Here is an 18,920-nt window from a genome sequence, read left to right as displayed (position 1 = left end):
GAGGGCCTAGAACGATTTCATCTGCTTCTCTAAAGGTTTCAGGTTTGAGAGGGTCTGCTGGTGAGCCGGACTTGATTTTATTGCAGATTTTAGAAAAATCTTCTTGGCTGAGGGCCGGAATGTTAGCGAGGTTGGGTTTATTAGGATCATCAGAAGGGGTGAGTTCTGGGGTAGGGGGAAAGGTGCTGTAGATTTTTAGAATTTTTTCTAAGAAATAAGAGGCCAGGTTGTCGCATAGCGTAGGTGAGGAGTTTAGGTTAGCCATTGTTTTTTTGGTGCTCAGTTCTTTAAGAATTTTAAAGATGGTTTTTGATGCGTTATTGCTATTTTTGATCTCTGTGGCGTAGTAGGTTGCCCTGGTCTTGCATATACTACGATGGTAGATTTTTTGGGATTTTGTATAAAGGATCTTGAGTGCGGGATCATAGTCTTTTCTCCAGCATCTTTCAGCTTTTTTGCATTCCTTTTTTTGTGCTGCCAGTTCTTTGTTATACCAGGGACTGGATTCATGGGTACGTGCTTTGATCCATTTAGTAGGGATTAAGGTATCCAGGGCTTGGCTGATCCAATTGCAGAATTGGTCGTATGCATGATCAGGGTTATCACTAGGTTGAGGAGGGCACGTAGTGAGGAGACCGTGGAAGTCCTCCAGACGGAGCTTCCTCCAGGGTCTTTTCCGAACCTGCTGGGACGGTACATTGAGTCGGATGTTTTTACAGGGGATTGACATGGATACTAGATAATGATCAGTCCAGGTCATAGGGATGGGCATTTCGACTAGTGCATTGGTGATGTTAGAAAAGATGGGGTCCAAGAGGTGACCACCTGAATGAGTGGGGCCCTTTATGAGTTGGTCTAGTTGTAGCGCTCCCAAGTCCACTAGTAGAGTGTTAATTTTAGAGTCTCCCGTCTGATCAAAATGGATGTCAGATCTCCAATAATGGTAAAGTTGGCGGTATCAGTAATCTGGGAGCATAGGTTCTCAAGGAGTGAGGCGATGAATTTACCATCATTTCCTGGGGGCCTATAGATCAGGAAACCTACCAGGCTGAGCTGGGGATTGATTTTAATGTTGCAGCGAGTACACTCGCTATCTGAGATGTCAGCTTTAGTTAGCTGGCACGTAATATTAGCTCTGGTCATCACGGCGATACCACCGCCTCTGGAGTTTCTATTGAGAGTGTGAGTAGTATATCCTGTAGGGGTTGCCAGGTTTAGTACAGAGTCCATATCATCATGGAGCCACGTCTCAGTAAGAAATAGTATTTCCAGGGCATGGTTAGTGACCAAGTCGGAGATTTCAGCGTGGTGTTTGGGCATGGATCGGACATTCAGATGGCCGATTTTGATTGTTGAGCATTCAGCTCTGACGTGTGGGGTTTTGCCGGTGGGGAATCGGAAGGGAGAACCCACATGAGCATACTTGGGGAGAGTCTATAAGGGAGGGGTTGAGAATAGCGCATCCTTGCCTGAGGTGTCGTAAATTAAGTAGCTCAGTTCTAGAGTATGTAGGCTTACCACAATGGCGAGAGGCATGGTGTCTGGCGTCTGGCGCTGCCTCGGCGCTGACGAGCGCAGACGAGTTTGCCTTAAGCGCGTCTTCGGCGCACCAACGACGTGCCCGCTGCGCTCGTCCGCTGCGCTTCCGGCATAGACTCATGCTTTATAGTGGATGCTCGGGCCTCGGAGTGGGGGCGTGGCCAGCAGAGGTGGGCGTGCCTCGTGGCTCGCTCGAGCGAGGTAATGGCGGCGGAAAACAAGCGATTTCGCCAAAGACAGCAATTGGATCAGCTGCTCGGCGTTGTAAAGGTGGGTGCCAGGGTCAGAGCAAGGTGCAGAAAGTAATTTTAAAACACAAGATACAATGTTTAAAAACGAGTAGTTTCTATGTCCACACTCCCGGCTTTCCGCCTCAGGAGTCTCTTTATCAGTAGAGCAGCGCTAGTGATCAGCGCGCTCTATTTATATCTGTGCGAGGGGTCGTGGCCAGCAGAGGTGGACGTGCCTCGTGGCTCCCTCGAGCGAGGTAATGGCGGCGGAAAACAAGCGATTTCGCCAAAGACAGCAATTGGATCAGCTGCTCGGCGTTGTAAAGGTGGGTGCCAGGGTCAGTGCAAGGTGCAGAAAGTAATTTTAAAACACAAGATACAATGTTTAAAAACGAGTAGTTTCTATGTCCACACTCCCGGCTTTCCGCCTCAGGAGTCTCTCTATCAGTAGAGCAGCGCTAGTGATCAGCGCGCTCTATTTATATCTGTGCGAGGGGGCGTGGCCAGCAGAGGTGGGCGTGCCTCATGGCTCCCTCGAGCGAGGTAATGGCGGCGGAAAACAAGCGATTTCGCCAAAGACAGCAAATTATGCAGCTCTTAGTGACATACATACCAACCCTTACTTTGTGACCTAAGTCTCAATATGTAGTCTATACTATGTTACCAGGCTCTATGGACCGTACGTATCAAGTCACTGAGCCTGGCTGTAAGGGTGACTGTACAGTCATGCACAATTTGTTCATCCTTCAGAAGGTCTCAATGGTGTGGTGTGTGTCATAGTACCTCAAATCACAGTGCATGTAGGATGGCCCTGGGCTACATGAGTTTAGTGGGCTGGCTCAGTCAGTGTAGGTCATGCCTAGAGTTGAGGATAGTCAGGGGATAACTTCAAATGTGTGTATTCATGGTTTTGTAGTGCTTAGCAGGAGACATTTACACAAGTCTTGTGTTGACTATTGATGAATGATTGTACTAGGTGTATACAAACTGTGTATTTTACAACCAGATATCCAGAAACATGCAGTTACAATCTGTTTCTTCATCTATTGCATCTGTACAGGTCAATGCTCATCAGAAGAAGCCCTTTGGAGAGCTATTGCCCAGAAGGTGCGGACCCTAGGGGTCTTTAACCAGTGTAGCGTCCATTGCGGGAAGAGATGGGAGGACCTGAGGCCATGGACCAGGAAGATCATGAAGGTCCAGCTGGGGATGTCCTCCTAAAGTAGACGGCGTGAGTGCTGGACCCCCTCCCCCATGGCCAACATACTGATGGTGACCTACCTAGAGCTTGATTGGAAGTTGAGGGCCCAACAGCAGCTACAAGGGGGTGAGTCCCAGCCAGGGTCATACATGTTACATTGCCAACTTTGTGTGTTACAGGCAGGCATTTCCCCATCAATATTGGGGGGGAGGGGTGTGGCCCAATGGCAACACACAATATGCGTCACTGTTTGTGTAGATAAGGTACTAGGTACATCCTGCTGTGCCGATTGTCTTTTTGACCAGGAACACAGCTGATTCCAGTCCAGTCTACTACCAATTGTCATTTTTTCAGCAGACACCTGGCTTAGTGAAGTGATAAAGCATGTCATGTTCTTAGTTGTTCTGGGTGCCAAGTGTACCACACAGGTCACTTGTCTTCCTTATGCAAGAAATGATGTTCCCTCACTACTAACTCTCCAGTGATGGTGGCGCTATTACATGTGACATGGCATACAGTGCAGTTTATGCCGTGACTGGCCAACACTTAGTGTTGGTGAGTTCTGCTTCAACAGTGACATGAGTGTGAGAATATCACTGGTGTCATCAGCATTATTGCCTATATGTTGCCCAATGTACATTTGCCTGTTGTTAGTTGATTTGCAAGAGTGTTTCAAAAAAGATTCACTGACTGGTAACATGCATCAGGAAGTGAAATGTAGAACCGTAGAGATCATACATGAGTGTCTACCCTCAACCTTAAAATGCAATCTCAGTTTGCAATACCAAAGGGTGCTGTGATGTGCATCCCATTAGGACGCCAGTGATCCCACATCTTCATGTGATTGATATTCAAGGACACCAAACCACGTTCAAAGGTGTATAGGTCTGTAGGAATACAATCCAGGAATGGCGTTATCACCTCTATCTAGCAGGATTGGGAATGTTCATATGGATACATGAAGTTTTATGCTGTGCAAATTTGGAGTATCTGTCTCCCAAAACTTTGGACCTCAATGTTTCAAGGCAACTTACTAAGGTACATGCGATACATTGCTAAACTATTCAGTACAGCTTTCATCAGCCTTTTCAGGTAGTAGACATATGATGAAGTTTAGAGTCAAAAGTCTCATCAGTGTGCAATGTTCATTTGCATACAACATGATTTCTGTCACAACACATATTGATGGTACATTGGTCTTTAACTTAACCTTCATGACATCCTGATGCGCTATGAGGCAAAGGAAGAACTGTTGAAATCGGGGCCTTGTGTGAACAGTGTGTAAATGTAGAAAATGTATCCATCCGATTTGGTAACATCGTTTTACTATGGTATACTACAAGTGCCAAAGTATGCAAGGTGAGCAACTGTTGTAGTATGGAACTAAGGATGGAATGTAGACAAGTTGATCATTGCATTTGGAGCTGTCTGGAGATTTTACATAAATTGAACCAACTTTTTGCAGGTAATGTAGCATGCATGTGCTCATGCTAAAGTGGAAGCCTATAGAGTTAACCAAGAAGCTGTTGTGAATTGTGCACTTAATACATGTTTTTTGTTGATTTGTGAAGGTCAGGTGTGTTAACCCAGTTGCAATGAACCCATTTCACATGTCATTTTGGGAGAAGGGGCCAACATTGTTGGGGACACAGCTGGTAACAGTGGTTCTGAACATGACACCTCAGACACGGAGGGACCCAGTGACAAGGAAAGTGTGGTGTGTGCCATGGGGGACAGCAGCTCATCATCATGTTCATCAGATTCATCATCCAGTGAACACTCCTGGGTTGTGGTGGACCCCACAAGAGTAGTATCACGTTCATCCTTGTCAGCAACCCACAGTTCCATTGCCACTCTCTCTGCTGTCCCCCTACCAGTTGTCTAGGCCTGCTCCCCTAATAGGACAATTATCACCTTTACCCTAGGCACCTCAGCTGCCCTTGTTACCCCTGCTGTCCTGAGTGAGGAGGCTATTGACCACCCAAAGACTTTTTATCTGGGTCACACTGCACTCCTGAGTGCTGTCCAGGAGCAAAGCAACCAGCTGACACAGAAAGTGGCCTACCTGGAAGGAAGTCCTGTGCAATGTCTGGCTTACAGAGGTCTTTTCATGGTCTGGCCTCCTCCCTCATGGCAGTCCTCCACCCATCCCAACCCTCCAACCAACCTCCTGCCCCTTCACCATCCAAATTCCCTATTCCTGACACAGCACAAAGTTGATACAGCACACACAGCTTTCACTTTCACTCCCTCTACCTATCAAACCCAACTCCATCCCAAACATCCAACCCTTTTTACCCATGAAGATGTCTTGTTTGCCCATGGCCTTACCCATGTGAAAACAGATCTCAAAATCCCAAAAACCTCTCCCAAAGCCCAACCCATCCCTTCCACATCCCAACCACCCCTTGGAAAACTGATCCCCACCTAACTAATCCCATCCCTACCACCAAAAAGCCTAATAAAAACCCACCCACTGCCCAACTCATCCTTTCTACATGCCCATCCACCCCTGAGCAACCTAAACCCTACCTCACTAAACCCAGTCCTACCACCAAAAAGCCAAAGATAACTCCTTTCAAAACCAAAGCCATCCCTCTTGGCTTCACCTTTTTATGTAGGTGATGGGTGAGATTCCAGTACAGTGATTGTGAGATGTAAACATGTGTCCATTTGTGCACATTGGGCCTATGCATTGCTAGTGACTTGGCCAAGGATGGCATCATACAGATGTATTTGGGTTATATATTTCAGACAATCCCAAACAGGGTCTCACAAAATATTTTTGACTAAGGGACCCAAACCCCTTGCCAGGTCCAAGGCGGGGCATCGAGTTGCTGAAGAGTCAAGGGAAACATGTATGAGTATGAATTACCGTTGTTTGCATCCATGATGGTGTCAGTTTTGAATGTGATCAAGCAGGTACAGCAGTGTCAGGACATGTATGATCAGCTCCATGGCGGCACAGGACAGGTAGAGGTGAGTACAAATGAGTTTTGCCTCATAACACTCCCTTTCTGTCAGCTCAGATGCAGTGGTTGGACCGACACATTCATGCGAGTTGTGTAAGGCAACTCATAATTGGGCCAGCGGTTACACTGGCAATCCGCCCTCCGACACACTCATTAGCCTATTTCAACCCTGCCACGGTCGGAATTTCCTGGCAGTGGAGGTCTTTCATCCATGTACCCACATGTCTCATAATACAGCGTTCAGACCCCCAGCAATGAGGCGGTTGATCCAACGTCAATGCCACGGCAGTCCTAAGACAGTCAAACTCTTAATCAGGTCCTTACTTTATTAAAGTTCACCCCCTAGATTGATTTTCCACATTTGTTGTTGCAGCTCTTCCTTTCCATATGTGGAGGTCTAAAGATGGCCTACAGATCTAAATGGCTATTTCTTTGACCTGCCAGGTATTGCAGTTATCCCTTACTGCTCATAATTTCCTTTTTTGTGCATATTAAAATTGAGCAAGGACATGTTTTTGATGGTTCATTTTTATCATAACAATTGTGTATCAAACAATTTTAATAATTTCAATGGTTTGTTCAAACACTTGGACTCAGTTAAACCTGTCAGCAGTCGGGCAATCTTCCTCAAAACATTTTGCCTTCCTACTTGTTTTTGCTGGCCGTAGGACTCTGCACACTTTCCCACTGCTAACTAGTGCTAAAGTGCATGTGCTCACTCCTTAAAACATGGTAACATTGTCTTATCCCCATTTGGCATTATTAAGTTACTTATAAGTCCCTAGTAAAGTTGTGCTATATGTACCCAGGCCTGTAAATTTAATGCTACTAGCAAGCATGCAGCACTCATTGTGCCACCCTCTTCAGTAGCCCTTTAAACAAGTCTCAGGCCTTCCATTTTAGCTTGTGTGTGCAGTTTTTAAATTGTCATTTCATCCTGGGGCAAAATAAGCCTTTTGCCAGGCCCAAACCTTCCTTTTTAATACATGTAAGAAACCCCTAGGGTAGACCCAGGACAGTTCAGAGGGCAGGGTGCAGTGTATTTTAAAAGGTGGGCTCAAATTAGAGAGCCGTACTCTACCATGTGGACTGTCCAGGCCACTTTCTTAAGAAAAAAACAAAAATGCTTTTTATATTGAACCCTCATCCACCAGGGTTTCCCCTTTGTGGCGTGCTTCATCATTTGGTTCCTCCCCTGATTAAAGTGGAGCTGTTTTTTTGGGTGTGTTTCTTTACCTCAAATGAGATGTGGGAGTGAATTAAAATTGTCTTTTGGGTTGCCCACCCACGTGGTGTTTTTCTTTACTAATGGTACCCTTATAGAAGGATTCAAATCCGTGGTGAAAGAGTGGCAAGGAATTAGAAACCACTCACATGTTTCGTAAAGGACAACATGTTTCAGTCATAATGTCAATGCCGGCCCTGGGGGTCAGCATAGGGAGCGAGCGTGCTAAGGCATGCAATAGTTTTACAATGCATAACTTATGGATTTCCGAATTACTCGATGTGAGTTTTTGTTGATAGGTAGCCCTGTAATCACCCATTCACCCGTGTCCAAAACCTACATTGCGACCTCCAGAGCTCCACATCTGTTCCACACCAGTGACACGCTAGGTATCTCTGGTGGGTCCCCAATGATGAAGCATGCCACCAACTAGATTGGTTAATTGCTCCTCATTGATTAGTAAAATCTGAGAAAGGAAATGTGGGAAGTTCAAACAGATACTGTGGTTGTAACTTACTCCTTTGGTCTGTTCCACATGTTTCTGCAATCCTTCCAAGTGGGTTTAGTCTGGACCAGAAATCTCAATCCCTGAGTCAACTCCTTACATACTTATCCAAAATTTGTCAGGTGAATTCTAGTTACTCAGCAAGCATGCCAAAAGATTTTCATCTACATGGTGTCTGCTCCGCCATATTTAAAAAGAAAGTAAGCCATGTTACCAAGACACTGGGAAGATCCGTCTGCACCAATCTCTGGCGTACCGCACACACCTTAATGTATGCTGTTAATTCTAGCCTTTAGCTTTTTCTCTATGCTGAGTCCTGCCTTGACAATATGAGTTTAATGGAGGATCATCTGGTTGGAGCTATGTTCTATTAATGGGTGAACACCTCGAAACTTCACACAGGACGTTGTCTTCTTGATCACCCACTCACATGCATCACATATTGTGCTTGCGACATGGTACATACATGTAGTGGCACTTAATAGGGCTCCAGAGGTCCGCGGATGAGTGGTGTCACTGTAGTCACACAATTTGTATGTATATAAAAAATAGAGAGGAAAGAATTTAGCAGTAGGGTTCTCTCGTTTCCTCTGAGAATCAGGACCTGTGCAGCTGTGCCGTGCTTACATCTTTCAAGGCCCCCGTCTGGCCCATTGTCCTATAAAGCCATCATCTGTGCCTGCTTCTTAGTACACTAGCTCATTCTGACCTTTTGAATGATTAGCCCAGGGTTTTCAGTAGCTACACATTGACGTCTGCTGCGAAGAATGCTGGGTACCACAGAGCTAGACCCAGCAAGATGGTGGATCTAAGGCAAACCACTTCCTGGCGCGTGTTCCTGTTTTTAACGCTTACTGCGTTTGTCAATTTGTTATTAGTTTCAATAGCTAATAGAGGGTTTTATCACAGAACTCTTTGTCCGTCATCTTGGCCTGAGGAAAATCACCTGAAATTAAAATGATAAGTACAGATCAGGTTGATAGAAACCTGATGCTCTGTGGTCAAAAGGCAGTAAGTCAATTGTAGAAAAAGGTACTTTAAAGTAATTGAAACTAGAGGATATAGTAATGAGTGAAAGAAATACAAGATTATATAAAAATATATATTCTGCGGAACCTTACAAACACTGTACTGGGGGATTCGCTGAGTATTACCTGAGGTGTCCTATGTAACCTCAGGTTTAATTTTTAGCCCAAGATGTAAATTGCCCCCAAGGTATGTTATCGTTGAGGCCCACTACATGAGTGATCAATTTGAAGACCCAAAGTTGTTTCCTTTGTAGGAGTCTTCTTTCATAGTTTATGATACATTTTCCAGGTTGAGCCACTGGTAATGTATCACCTTGTGTCCCATTTCAAAAAAGTGTACAGACACCATAGTTGTGTTTCTTCCACATCTAAGATTACTTGTTTTCAGATTTGTATCCTAACTTTACGGGTTTCTCATGCCTATGTATCGGATTTGAAATGTGCATGTGATCATGTATACCGCCCTGGTGTGTTGCAGCTGGTGAATTGTCTCAAACTCACTGGGTAATGTTCCCCAGATCGAATGTTTTTGTGGTCTTTGTCAGGAGTTAGACAATTACATGTACCACATGAGTGGTGTCCCACTACCCTCTGGAGTGCCCCTGTTGTCTGTCTACTCTTAGATACCTTCTTAAGTGGTCTTGTGTGGACCAATGAGTCCTTTAGGCTTCTTCCCCTCCCATGTGAGAACATTGGTTTGGGCAAGTTTAGGGGGCCGCAGTTGAAAATGCCCCAATTCTTGTTGATTATTTTGCTGACCCTCTTAGATGTGATGTCAAATGTTGGGACGCAGATCAGGGATTCCTCTGTCTGTTGAGTATGATCCAAATGGCATCCGTGCCATTGTTTGGTGATCCCTTCATAGCTTTTTGAACCACTTTGCCCATATATTTCCTAGCTTTCAACTTGGTGGCCAGACTTGCTGCTCATTTCCTGTAATCACTGCTTTCAGTGCAATTGCAACGGATCCTTAAAAATTGTCCAAAAAGAAGTGTCTCCCTCAGGTGACGAGGGTGGAAGCTGTCATACTGTAGCAGACAGTTACACGTTGTTGATTTTTCATGAGTCATTATTTTTAAATTGCTTTGATTGGCCCTCACATTTAAGTCTAGGAACGCCAGCCATAACACTCTGCACAAGGCACCAATTGCCCCTGGCAGGGGGACACGCACGCTGCACTTTAGTGCAAAACACTTCATTGCCGAGAGGCCCTAGCACCTGGAGGCATGGTTATCACTTCCTTGGTGCCCGATGGTGCATAAAACCGCTGAGGCGCATGTGTGAGAACTGAATGCGAACAGCTTGAGCCTGGACTGAATAAAGTTCAAGGTCGATTTGGACTGGAAGTGCAGATGGCTGCCAAGTGATGAGCACAGTGGTACAGAACGTGGAAAAGATGCCGAACATTGCGAATAGGGATCCAGACTAGGCTGGACATTTAATAAAACAATAGGCCCATTAGAAAAATTGCGGACGGAAGCAAACATAAGTTTCGATGACGAGATGATGCTCATCCACCCCAAAATTGTCCAATCAGAACTCGCATTTAAGTCAAAAGATACACTTTTAATTAGATAGAGCTAGTGAAAAAGGTATAAAAAGTGCTGATTTTACGGAAGGGTATCGCTTCCTTCAATTTCCTCTCGAGATGCTGCCGGACTGATGATTTTTCCTGAGATGTAAGAAACCTGCCTAGCTCTGTTTTTCGTTTACAGGGAAATGCACTTTATCTGAGAGTCTAGATAGGGATGTTAGGAGAATAGGTAAATGTTTTGGGAACTATCTGTCTTTTTGCTAATATCTGATCTATTCAAATAATAATAATAAATGATTTAACTGTCATAATTCTGAATTCTTATATTTTAACTGTCGAATTTTCTGAAATAAAATAAATACAATTGAATAATTTTTAGACATGCTGCATTTGCTATTAATAAAAATTAGATAAATAGAGAATCAAGCTAGTCTTGAGTTTTCCTACGCCTAATTTTCTTACTAGCAGATCTATCGATCTCAATGGTGGTATGTCTAATAATAATTTCGGGTTTTTTGAAACCATGGTAAATATATCTCAACTGCAGGTGTAAATAGTATAAATATGCAATTTAGTTTTAGGCATTCCACTAAGATACAGCAGCTTTTCCTTTGAATTTCACCGATCCATCGAGCAAAGTATAAGTGTTTAGGAGTGATTCGCAGTGATATGCGCCCCACTATCTGATAGTATGTTAGAAATTATGCTTCAGGGAAAGGTGAAATGTCTTTAGAAATTATTTCCGGAGGAGAGCTGCATCAGGCCCACCCATGAGCTCTTTGTACAGAGCCATCCATTAAAAACTAGGAGCAATGAGGGTCAACGTAAAGCATGATAACAAGAGTTCCTGGTTTAACCAGGACTGTAGGAAGGCAAAGGAGACACTCATTGGGGCAATTAAAAGAGGGGTCCATGTAGACATTTCTACCTGTAGAGCTGGATACAAAAAGGCCATTGATAAAGCAAAAAAGGAGTGGGAAGACTCACTCTGGGAATATATGCATGTGGCCCTGTCGGAAAGTGACCCCCCAAAGGGTTATGGAGACAAGTGGCATACTGGTTAAAAGAGGAAGGACCCACACTGGAGTATACCATACAACCGGAGGAGTGGGTTGCGCACTTTGGTCCCCTTTATGGAGATGATCCTTATATAGCTAGTAACACACTAGTGTACATGGAACTCTCCAGGGGGCATGAAGAAGGAAGCCTGGGGCCATAATATCAAGAAAGGGCGATACATTATCGCCGCTTTTATCGGCAGGAAACTGCGGCTAAAGCGGCGATAATGGGCTTGATAATATGCCTTTGTGAATTCCCATAGAAGACCATGTTCTGCTGTTAACCTGGGCTTCTATGGGAATTCACAAGGGCATATTATCAAGCCCATTATCGCCGCTTTAGCGACAGTTTCCTACCGATAAAAGCTGCGATAATGTATCGCCCTTTCGTGATAATATGGCCCTTGGTTATCTCACTAGAGGAAACATTAAAAGCAATATCCTCTTGTGTGTTGGCACGTGCCCCTGTTTCAGACATAATCCCGAATGATTTGTATAAAGAAGACAAATTGTTATGGGGCCTATATATAAATTTAATTACCAACCCGATATTGGCCGGTGCCTCCATTCCACCCTCTTGGCAGGTAGCCAAAATGGGAAACAACACTTACAACGCAACTTTTACAACGCACTACCTTTACAACAAAACTTTTACAACGCAACATCCATTAAAACGCATACCATTACAATGCAACCATTACAACGCATGTCACTACAACGCATACCACTACAACGCATGTCATTACAATGCAGTCATTACAACGCATACCATTACAACGCATACCTACACTATCCAACACTTACCTTTCTGTTGCACCCCCTGGAGTTAGAATAGTAATTTTTACCCCTACACTATCCAACACTTACCCTACTGTTGCACCCCCTGGAGTTAGAATAGTAATTTTTACCCCTACACTATCCAACACTTACCATACATGCAATGTAATGGTATGCGTTGTAATGGTATGCATTGTAAATGTAGTATGCGTTGTAGTGGAATGTGTTGTAAAGGTAGTTTCAAAGAATTTGTTGTAATGGCATGCGTTGTAATGGAATGCGTTGTAATGGATGTTGCGTTGTAAAAAATGCGTTGTAAAGGTATGCATTGTAAAAGTATGCGTTGTAACGACATAAATCCGCCAAAATAGTGCCCATTTTTAAAAAAGGAGACAGATCTGTTCCACTGAATTATAGGCCTATCACCCCTATTGATTCCCTTCAGAAATTTTTCTGTAAGCAGGTCTTAGGAAGGGTCCAAAATTGGATAAGGGAAGCACAGATTCTAAGTGATTTTCAGGCAGGCTTTTGTTCCAAAATCAGTACGCTGTGGGGGCGTGGCCGAGACAGCGATGTGAGCGGACGCGTCTCGTGCGAGCTCCGTCGCCCCGCTGTTCCTTAAGCTTGATTTTGCAAAGTCCGGGGGGCTCTCTCTCCTGGGGTCCCCCCCTGCCCTGTGAGCCCTGCCAGCGCTGCACCCCGGACGGAGTCCTGGCCGTTGGGGATCCCGCTGACGGCGCCCGGAGCCCCAGAGCCTCCGGGATCGGCCGCCGGCCGCCATCTTCTTGCAGGGTCTGCCGCGGAGGCGCCTGGCTCGGCTCCCCTTGAGCGGAGCCGATCACCGCTGTCGGCGAAGCACCAGAGGCTGCCTGCGCCCCGACTGTGGCGGATCCCCCCCCCTCCGCGGCGTCGGACGGCTACCTGGGCGGCTCTGTCGAGGCTGCTGGTGCCGGGCCGCCCCTACCGGTGGGCATTGAAGCTGCCCGGGCGCCGCGACCAGGAGAGGCCCCGGCTTTGGCCGGGAAGGGAAGGCCGAGACTGGAGAAGTCGCCGGAGGACCCCACCCAGCGAGACCCAGCTCCTGATCTCTAGCCCGCCGCGGGACAATTCCGGTGAGCAGCGCTTCCCTGTATCGCCCCCCTCCTGCCTGTCATCGGCGGTGTCCTGCGATCGGGGAGGCCCCACTGCGGAGCTGGCCGCCATCTTGTCCCCCTTGCCGGCTGCCTGAGGCGGCACACCCGGACGGGGTGGAGGGACGCCCCACCTGCTCGCACGGCCCCCTGCACACAAGCCTTGCTGACCGCTGCCGGGCATTGCTCTGCTCATAGCTGTGACTTCCTTTGCTGGGCACATGTCGGAGTGTTGACAGCGCTGTCTACCACTACACTCTGCACTGTTGGACGCCACCGAGACAGCCCTGCCCCCTCCTTGCGGGGACCTCTGCCATTTTCCTGCCACCTTTTCTGCCCTGCGGTTTGGCGCCTTTGTCCTAGGCCCGGAGTCGCTGAGCCTAGGGGACCTTAGAGAGACACCGGCGTTGCCCTGACCCAGGCCTCCGCAGCTGGCCTCCCCTGTGCTGCTCGCCGCCTCGCAGACTGCGGGGGCTACTACTGGACTCTCTGCCAGCACTGACCGGGGGCCGCTCGCAACAGACCACCCTTCCTCCCATTGCTGTGCACCCGGAGCGGACTATGACTCGTGGCAGGGGGGGCACGAGGGACCTGCCAGCGGCAACAACCAAGGGCACCTCAGTGGCCACCATGTGGAGCAAAACGGGCTCGTCGCCTTCCTCCGGGGGCCCATCCTCGTCGGGGGGGCAGTCCCGGCCCCCTACTGACTCCCCCCCGGTGACTCAGGCCTTCATGTCCTCCTTCATGTCGGACTTAAAAACCGAAGTTGGGTCCCTCAGGTCGGAGGTCCACACGTGCGTCAGGGAGCTGCGCAAGGAGGTCACCGACCTGGGCGATCGGGTTGATGGCCTTGAAAAAACGGTCGACTCCCGCACCGAAGACCTGGAACAGCTATGGCAGCGGGTGGCGACCCTCGAGGAGCAACACATTCAGCTCCAGATCAAGCAGGAGGACCTGGAAAATAGGGGACGCCGGAATAACCTCCGAATACGGGGAGTGCCACTCGGAGAAGAGGGGACTGACGCCATGGCCTATGTGGCCCAACTCCTACACGAGGTGTGGGGCAAGGACGACGCCTCCCCGCCGTGCCTGGATCGGGCCCATCGAGTCTTTGGGGCGGGAGGCAAGGCGGGCCTCCTGCCCGATATCGTTACCAGACTGCACTATTTCACGGAGAAGGAGGCCATTTTGAAGGCGGCGAGGGACAACCCGGACCTGCGCTACGGAGGGCACAAGATCCAGATCTTCCAAGACCTGGCCCCTAACAGACTCCACAGGAGGAAGGTCTTCCGCCCGGTCACTGAGAGACTCCGGGCCCTCAACATCTCCTACCAGTGGGGGCACCCCTTTGCCCTCATCTTACGGTGGGAGGACAAACGCAGGGCCCTCCGGTCCTACCGTGAGGTGGCCCAACTGATTGGCCTGCCGGAATCCCCGGACCACAGCCCATCCCGCTCTCATCGCCCGGAGAGGGCCCCTCCTCGCCCGGACTGGTCCACGGTGCGCAGACATCGTCGCACCCCCCCGGTGGATAGCTGCTCCGCATCCCAGGCCAAGCATGACATTATTGCGCACATACGCTCCCTTGAGGGTGACCGCGAGGAGCAGGCCTCCCAGCTCCTCGCCTCTGGCACTGAAGGAGAAGATCGTCCCCCGACTCCAGACGGACTTTGATTAGGAACGATGTGACTTATGCTGCTCTGAGCCTGCACTCGATCTTTGGGCCTTCGGGTCCGCTCTGTCACGCTACGGAGACCTTGTCCTGCTGTTCATGGTGCTGGGGGCCTTGGCTACTATCGTGAACCGCCCTCGCTCCCCCCCATGGGGGGGTCTGAGGGAGCGGCCTGTGGCTTCCGTCCTCTCCGGACCCTGGTCCCTACCATCGAGCCCTGACGCCCCCTTGGCCAGGACTTCAAAGCCTCCCTGCTCTTGCTGCCCCCGGACTTCCCCAAGACAGCGGGGTGGATGGGCAGCGGGACGGACAGAATTCTCCCTCTCGGACCTCCACACCCTCACTTTGTCCCGTAGGAAGTGACATTCCTGTGTTCATCCGAACCCTCGGGTAGAGGATGCCCGGTACCTGGGACACTGTGCTATGGCCCTGTTGGCCTGTTATGGTTATGTTCATTCTCTGCACTCATTATTTTCCTACTCTTTCTCTTTTTCCTACTTTTCTCTCGCGCTGCCCTTTCCTCTGGTTTTCTCCCCGCGCATGCAATGTGGGGGCGGGGTGGGGACCGCGGGTGCTGGCGTGACGGGGGCAGGGGGAAGCGGACGCTGCCCTGTCTGTGGGGGAAGGTGCTCCATGGGTGAAAGCACGGCCCGACCCCCTTAGCGCGATGACGGCAAACCTCCCCGCACCCCTGAAGGTCCTCTCCCTCAATGTTAAAGGGCTCAACTCCCCCAATAAGCGGAATCAGGTATGGCGCTATCTTCTGCACCACTCCCCTGACATCATCCTCCTCCAGGAGACGCACCTTCTGAAGGGGGACACCAGGCGCATGGCGCACCCTCGATACCCCACGCAATTCTGGGCATCCACTGACTCTAAGACGGCGGGGGTGGCAATCCTCTGCAGGGCTGGCTTTAGACGGGGACCCACGAAACCTTACAAGAGTGCTGACGGGCGTTTCCTTCGAGCCACGGTGCAGTTGGGAAGCGCGCAGTTCACCCTGGGCTGTGTATATGCGCCCAACCAGTCGCAGGATAAATACCTCCAAGCGCTTCTGCGGGACCAGTTTAAATCGGGCGACCCCAACATGATCCTGGGTGGGGACTTCAACCTAGTGTGGGACTCAGAACTGGACCGGGCGGGGGCCTCCTTTAATGGCACGGGAGCAATGTCCTCTGCCCTTAGAGCGCAGATCACAGACCTGGGACTTGTGGATGTGTGGCGTTACCACAACCCGGGAACCCGGGACTACTCCTTCTACTCGCACTCCCACAGGACCTACTCCCGTATAGATTATCTTTTTACTTCCCTTGAACTGACCCGAGAGTCTCTGACGGCCTCTATCTCCGACATTTCCATTTCGGATCATGCGCATGTGGACCTTCTGTTGCAGGACCCGCTGGCTCGTGTTCCTCGGTAGCGGAGATGGGTCCTTCCACCGAGCATCCTTCGGGACCCGGAGGATGTTGCCAGCATTCGTGACGCCATAGACTCGTACTTCGCCATTAACGATACCCCAGACTTGCCCTTCCGGACGGTCTGGGATGCCTTCAAGGCCACCATTAGGGGCCACATTACCTCCCTGGCGGTGGCGCGGAGACGTGAGGCGTCTAAACTAGAAACTGACCTGGCCAGCAAGATCAAACAGGCGGAAACTCGGGACAGGGATTGTCCCTCGCAGGCATCTAAGAGGACGCTCGCCAACCTTAGGGGACAACTCCGCACACTGCGCACTAACAAGGCAGAGCGCTCCCTGCTGGCGCTCAAGCAACGCTATTATGAGGGTGGGGATAAGGTAGGACGCCTTCTTGCTGGCAGACTGCGGGCTCGTGCAGCCAGAGCTCACATTGCCAATATCAGACGTCAAGACGGCACCTGCGCCACCACTGAAAAAGCCAAGCAGGAGGCCTTTGTTGCTTACTACTCCTCCCTGTATGCAGAGGACTCTACCTCGGCTGAGGCGCGGGAGGCCGTTCTTGCGGATTACGAGGGGTCTTCGCTGACTCCGGCATGCGCGGCTGCACTGGAAGAACCCCTGCAAGAGGAGGAAATCTCGGCGGCCGTCAAGGACCTCCCCCCTGGAAAAACCCCGGGACCGGATGGTCTGCCTCTGACCTTCTACCGCGTCTTCCTGACCCAGCTCCGCCCGCACTTACTGCGGTTGTATAGCTCTTTCTCCGACACCATTGGTCCGTCCCCTGACATGGGTTCGGCGGAGATCGCGCTGATCCCTAAGCCTGGGAAGGACCCCGACCTGTGTGCTTCCTATCGCCCCATCGCCCTCCTGAATACCGACCTGAAGATCTACACCAAACTCCTGGCCAAACGGTTGGACCCTTACATGCCGGGGTTGATAAACCCGGATCAGGTGGGGTTCATTCGGGATCGACAGGGGGCTGATAACGTGCGCAGGTTGGCGCACCTAGTGGGGAAGGCGCGACATTGGGACATCCCGGCTTGCCTCCTCTCGCTCGACGCGGAGAAGGCCTTTGACCGGGTCGACTGGGCCTTCTTGAGAGCGGTCCTCCAGAAACTTGGCTTCGGTCCCAAAATGATCGCCAGGTTCATGGCCTCCTATCTTGGACCGCAGGCCAGAATCCGGGTCAACGGCCAGCTGACACCGCCGCTATCGATTCACAGGGGCACGAGGCAGGGGTGTCCGCTCTCGCCGCTCCTGTTTGCCCTCGCGGTGGAGCCGCTTGCGGCACTGATAAGGCGTACTCCTGACATCCACGGAATACCCCACGGGGGCCGCGACAACAAGGTGGCACTCTTCGCGGACGACCTGATCCTTACTCTTACGCGCCCCAGCGAATCCCTCCCTGCGGTGCACGAGGCGCTCCGCCTATATGAACGAGCGTCCGGACTTAAAATCAACCACACCAAATCCTGGGCGCTCAACCTCACCATCCCTGAAGAGGAGGTCCACTCCCTGAAAGAGACTACGCCCTACCGATGGGCGGAGAGCCACATTAGGTACCTGGGTCTCGACCTGACGCCCTATCTGGACTCCTGGTCCGCGAGGAACTGGGCGGCTTGCCGCAAAGAAGTCCTGGCGGACCTGCGAAAATGGAAGCCCTTGATGATTTCATGGCTAGGGCGGCTCAACGCGGTCAAGATGTCGATTCTCCCTCGCATCCTCTATGTCTTTCAATGTCTACCCACCCCAATCCCTCTCCACTGCATAAAGAGTCTCCAACGTGACCTCACGTCGTTCATCTGAGGTGGTAAACGTCCCCGGTTCTCACAGAAGGTCCTTATGGAACCGAGGGATAGGGGCGGCCTTGCCTGCCCGAACCTTCTCCACTACTATTGGGCGGCACATCTCCGGTTTGTCATTGAATGGGGCGTGCGCGAAAGTGATAAGCACTGGCTCCATATGGACCGGGTGGTCACTGGGCGCACTATCTGGGATCTGCCTTGGCTGCCGCGAGTAGCGCGCTCCAGAAGTGCGTACATGGCGATCCCGACGAAAACGGTCCTGGACATCTGGGACAGGGTAGCGGTACGCAAAGGCCTTACCACGTTCCCATCTCCGCACACCCCCATCGCTGGTAACCCCCAGTTCCCCCCCGCAGCCCGGACCCGCGCATTCGAAAGCTGGACGCAAGGAGACTGCAGGGTCATAGGGGACCTCTTTAATGGAGGTTCGCCCAAATCGTGGCCTGATTGCAAGGAGGAGTTCGGCCTGCCCTCGACCGCCGGCCTGCAGTACGCCCAGCTGCGCATCTGGACTATGGGAGACGACATGTACCGGGCGGCCACCAGTGCCTACACGCCCTTCGAGAAGCTGGCACGCTCTCTAGGGGGGCTGAAGAGGCTCATCTCCCAGATATACAACATACTGCAACATCCCACCTCACCACCTGCCCACCCCTACCAGGGGCAATGGCAGTCGGCGGCGGGCGCCGACATAGAGCCATCCCAGTGGCCCAGGCTGTGGAACGATATCCCCAAAATATACCGTAGCATTCCACAGAGGGAAAATGCCTACAAGATGCTCACGCAATGGTACTACACTCCCTTGAGACTTAGCAAAATGTTCCCCA

The sequence above is a fragment of the Lissotriton vulgaris genome, chromosome 1_1, assembly GCF_964263255.1.
Source record: "Lissotriton vulgaris chromosome 1_1, aLisVul1.2, whole genome shotgun sequence".
NCBI lineage: Eukaryota > Metazoa > Chordata > Amphibia > Caudata > Salamandridae > Lissotriton > Lissotriton vulgaris.
This window is presented reverse-complemented; position numbering follows the sequence as displayed.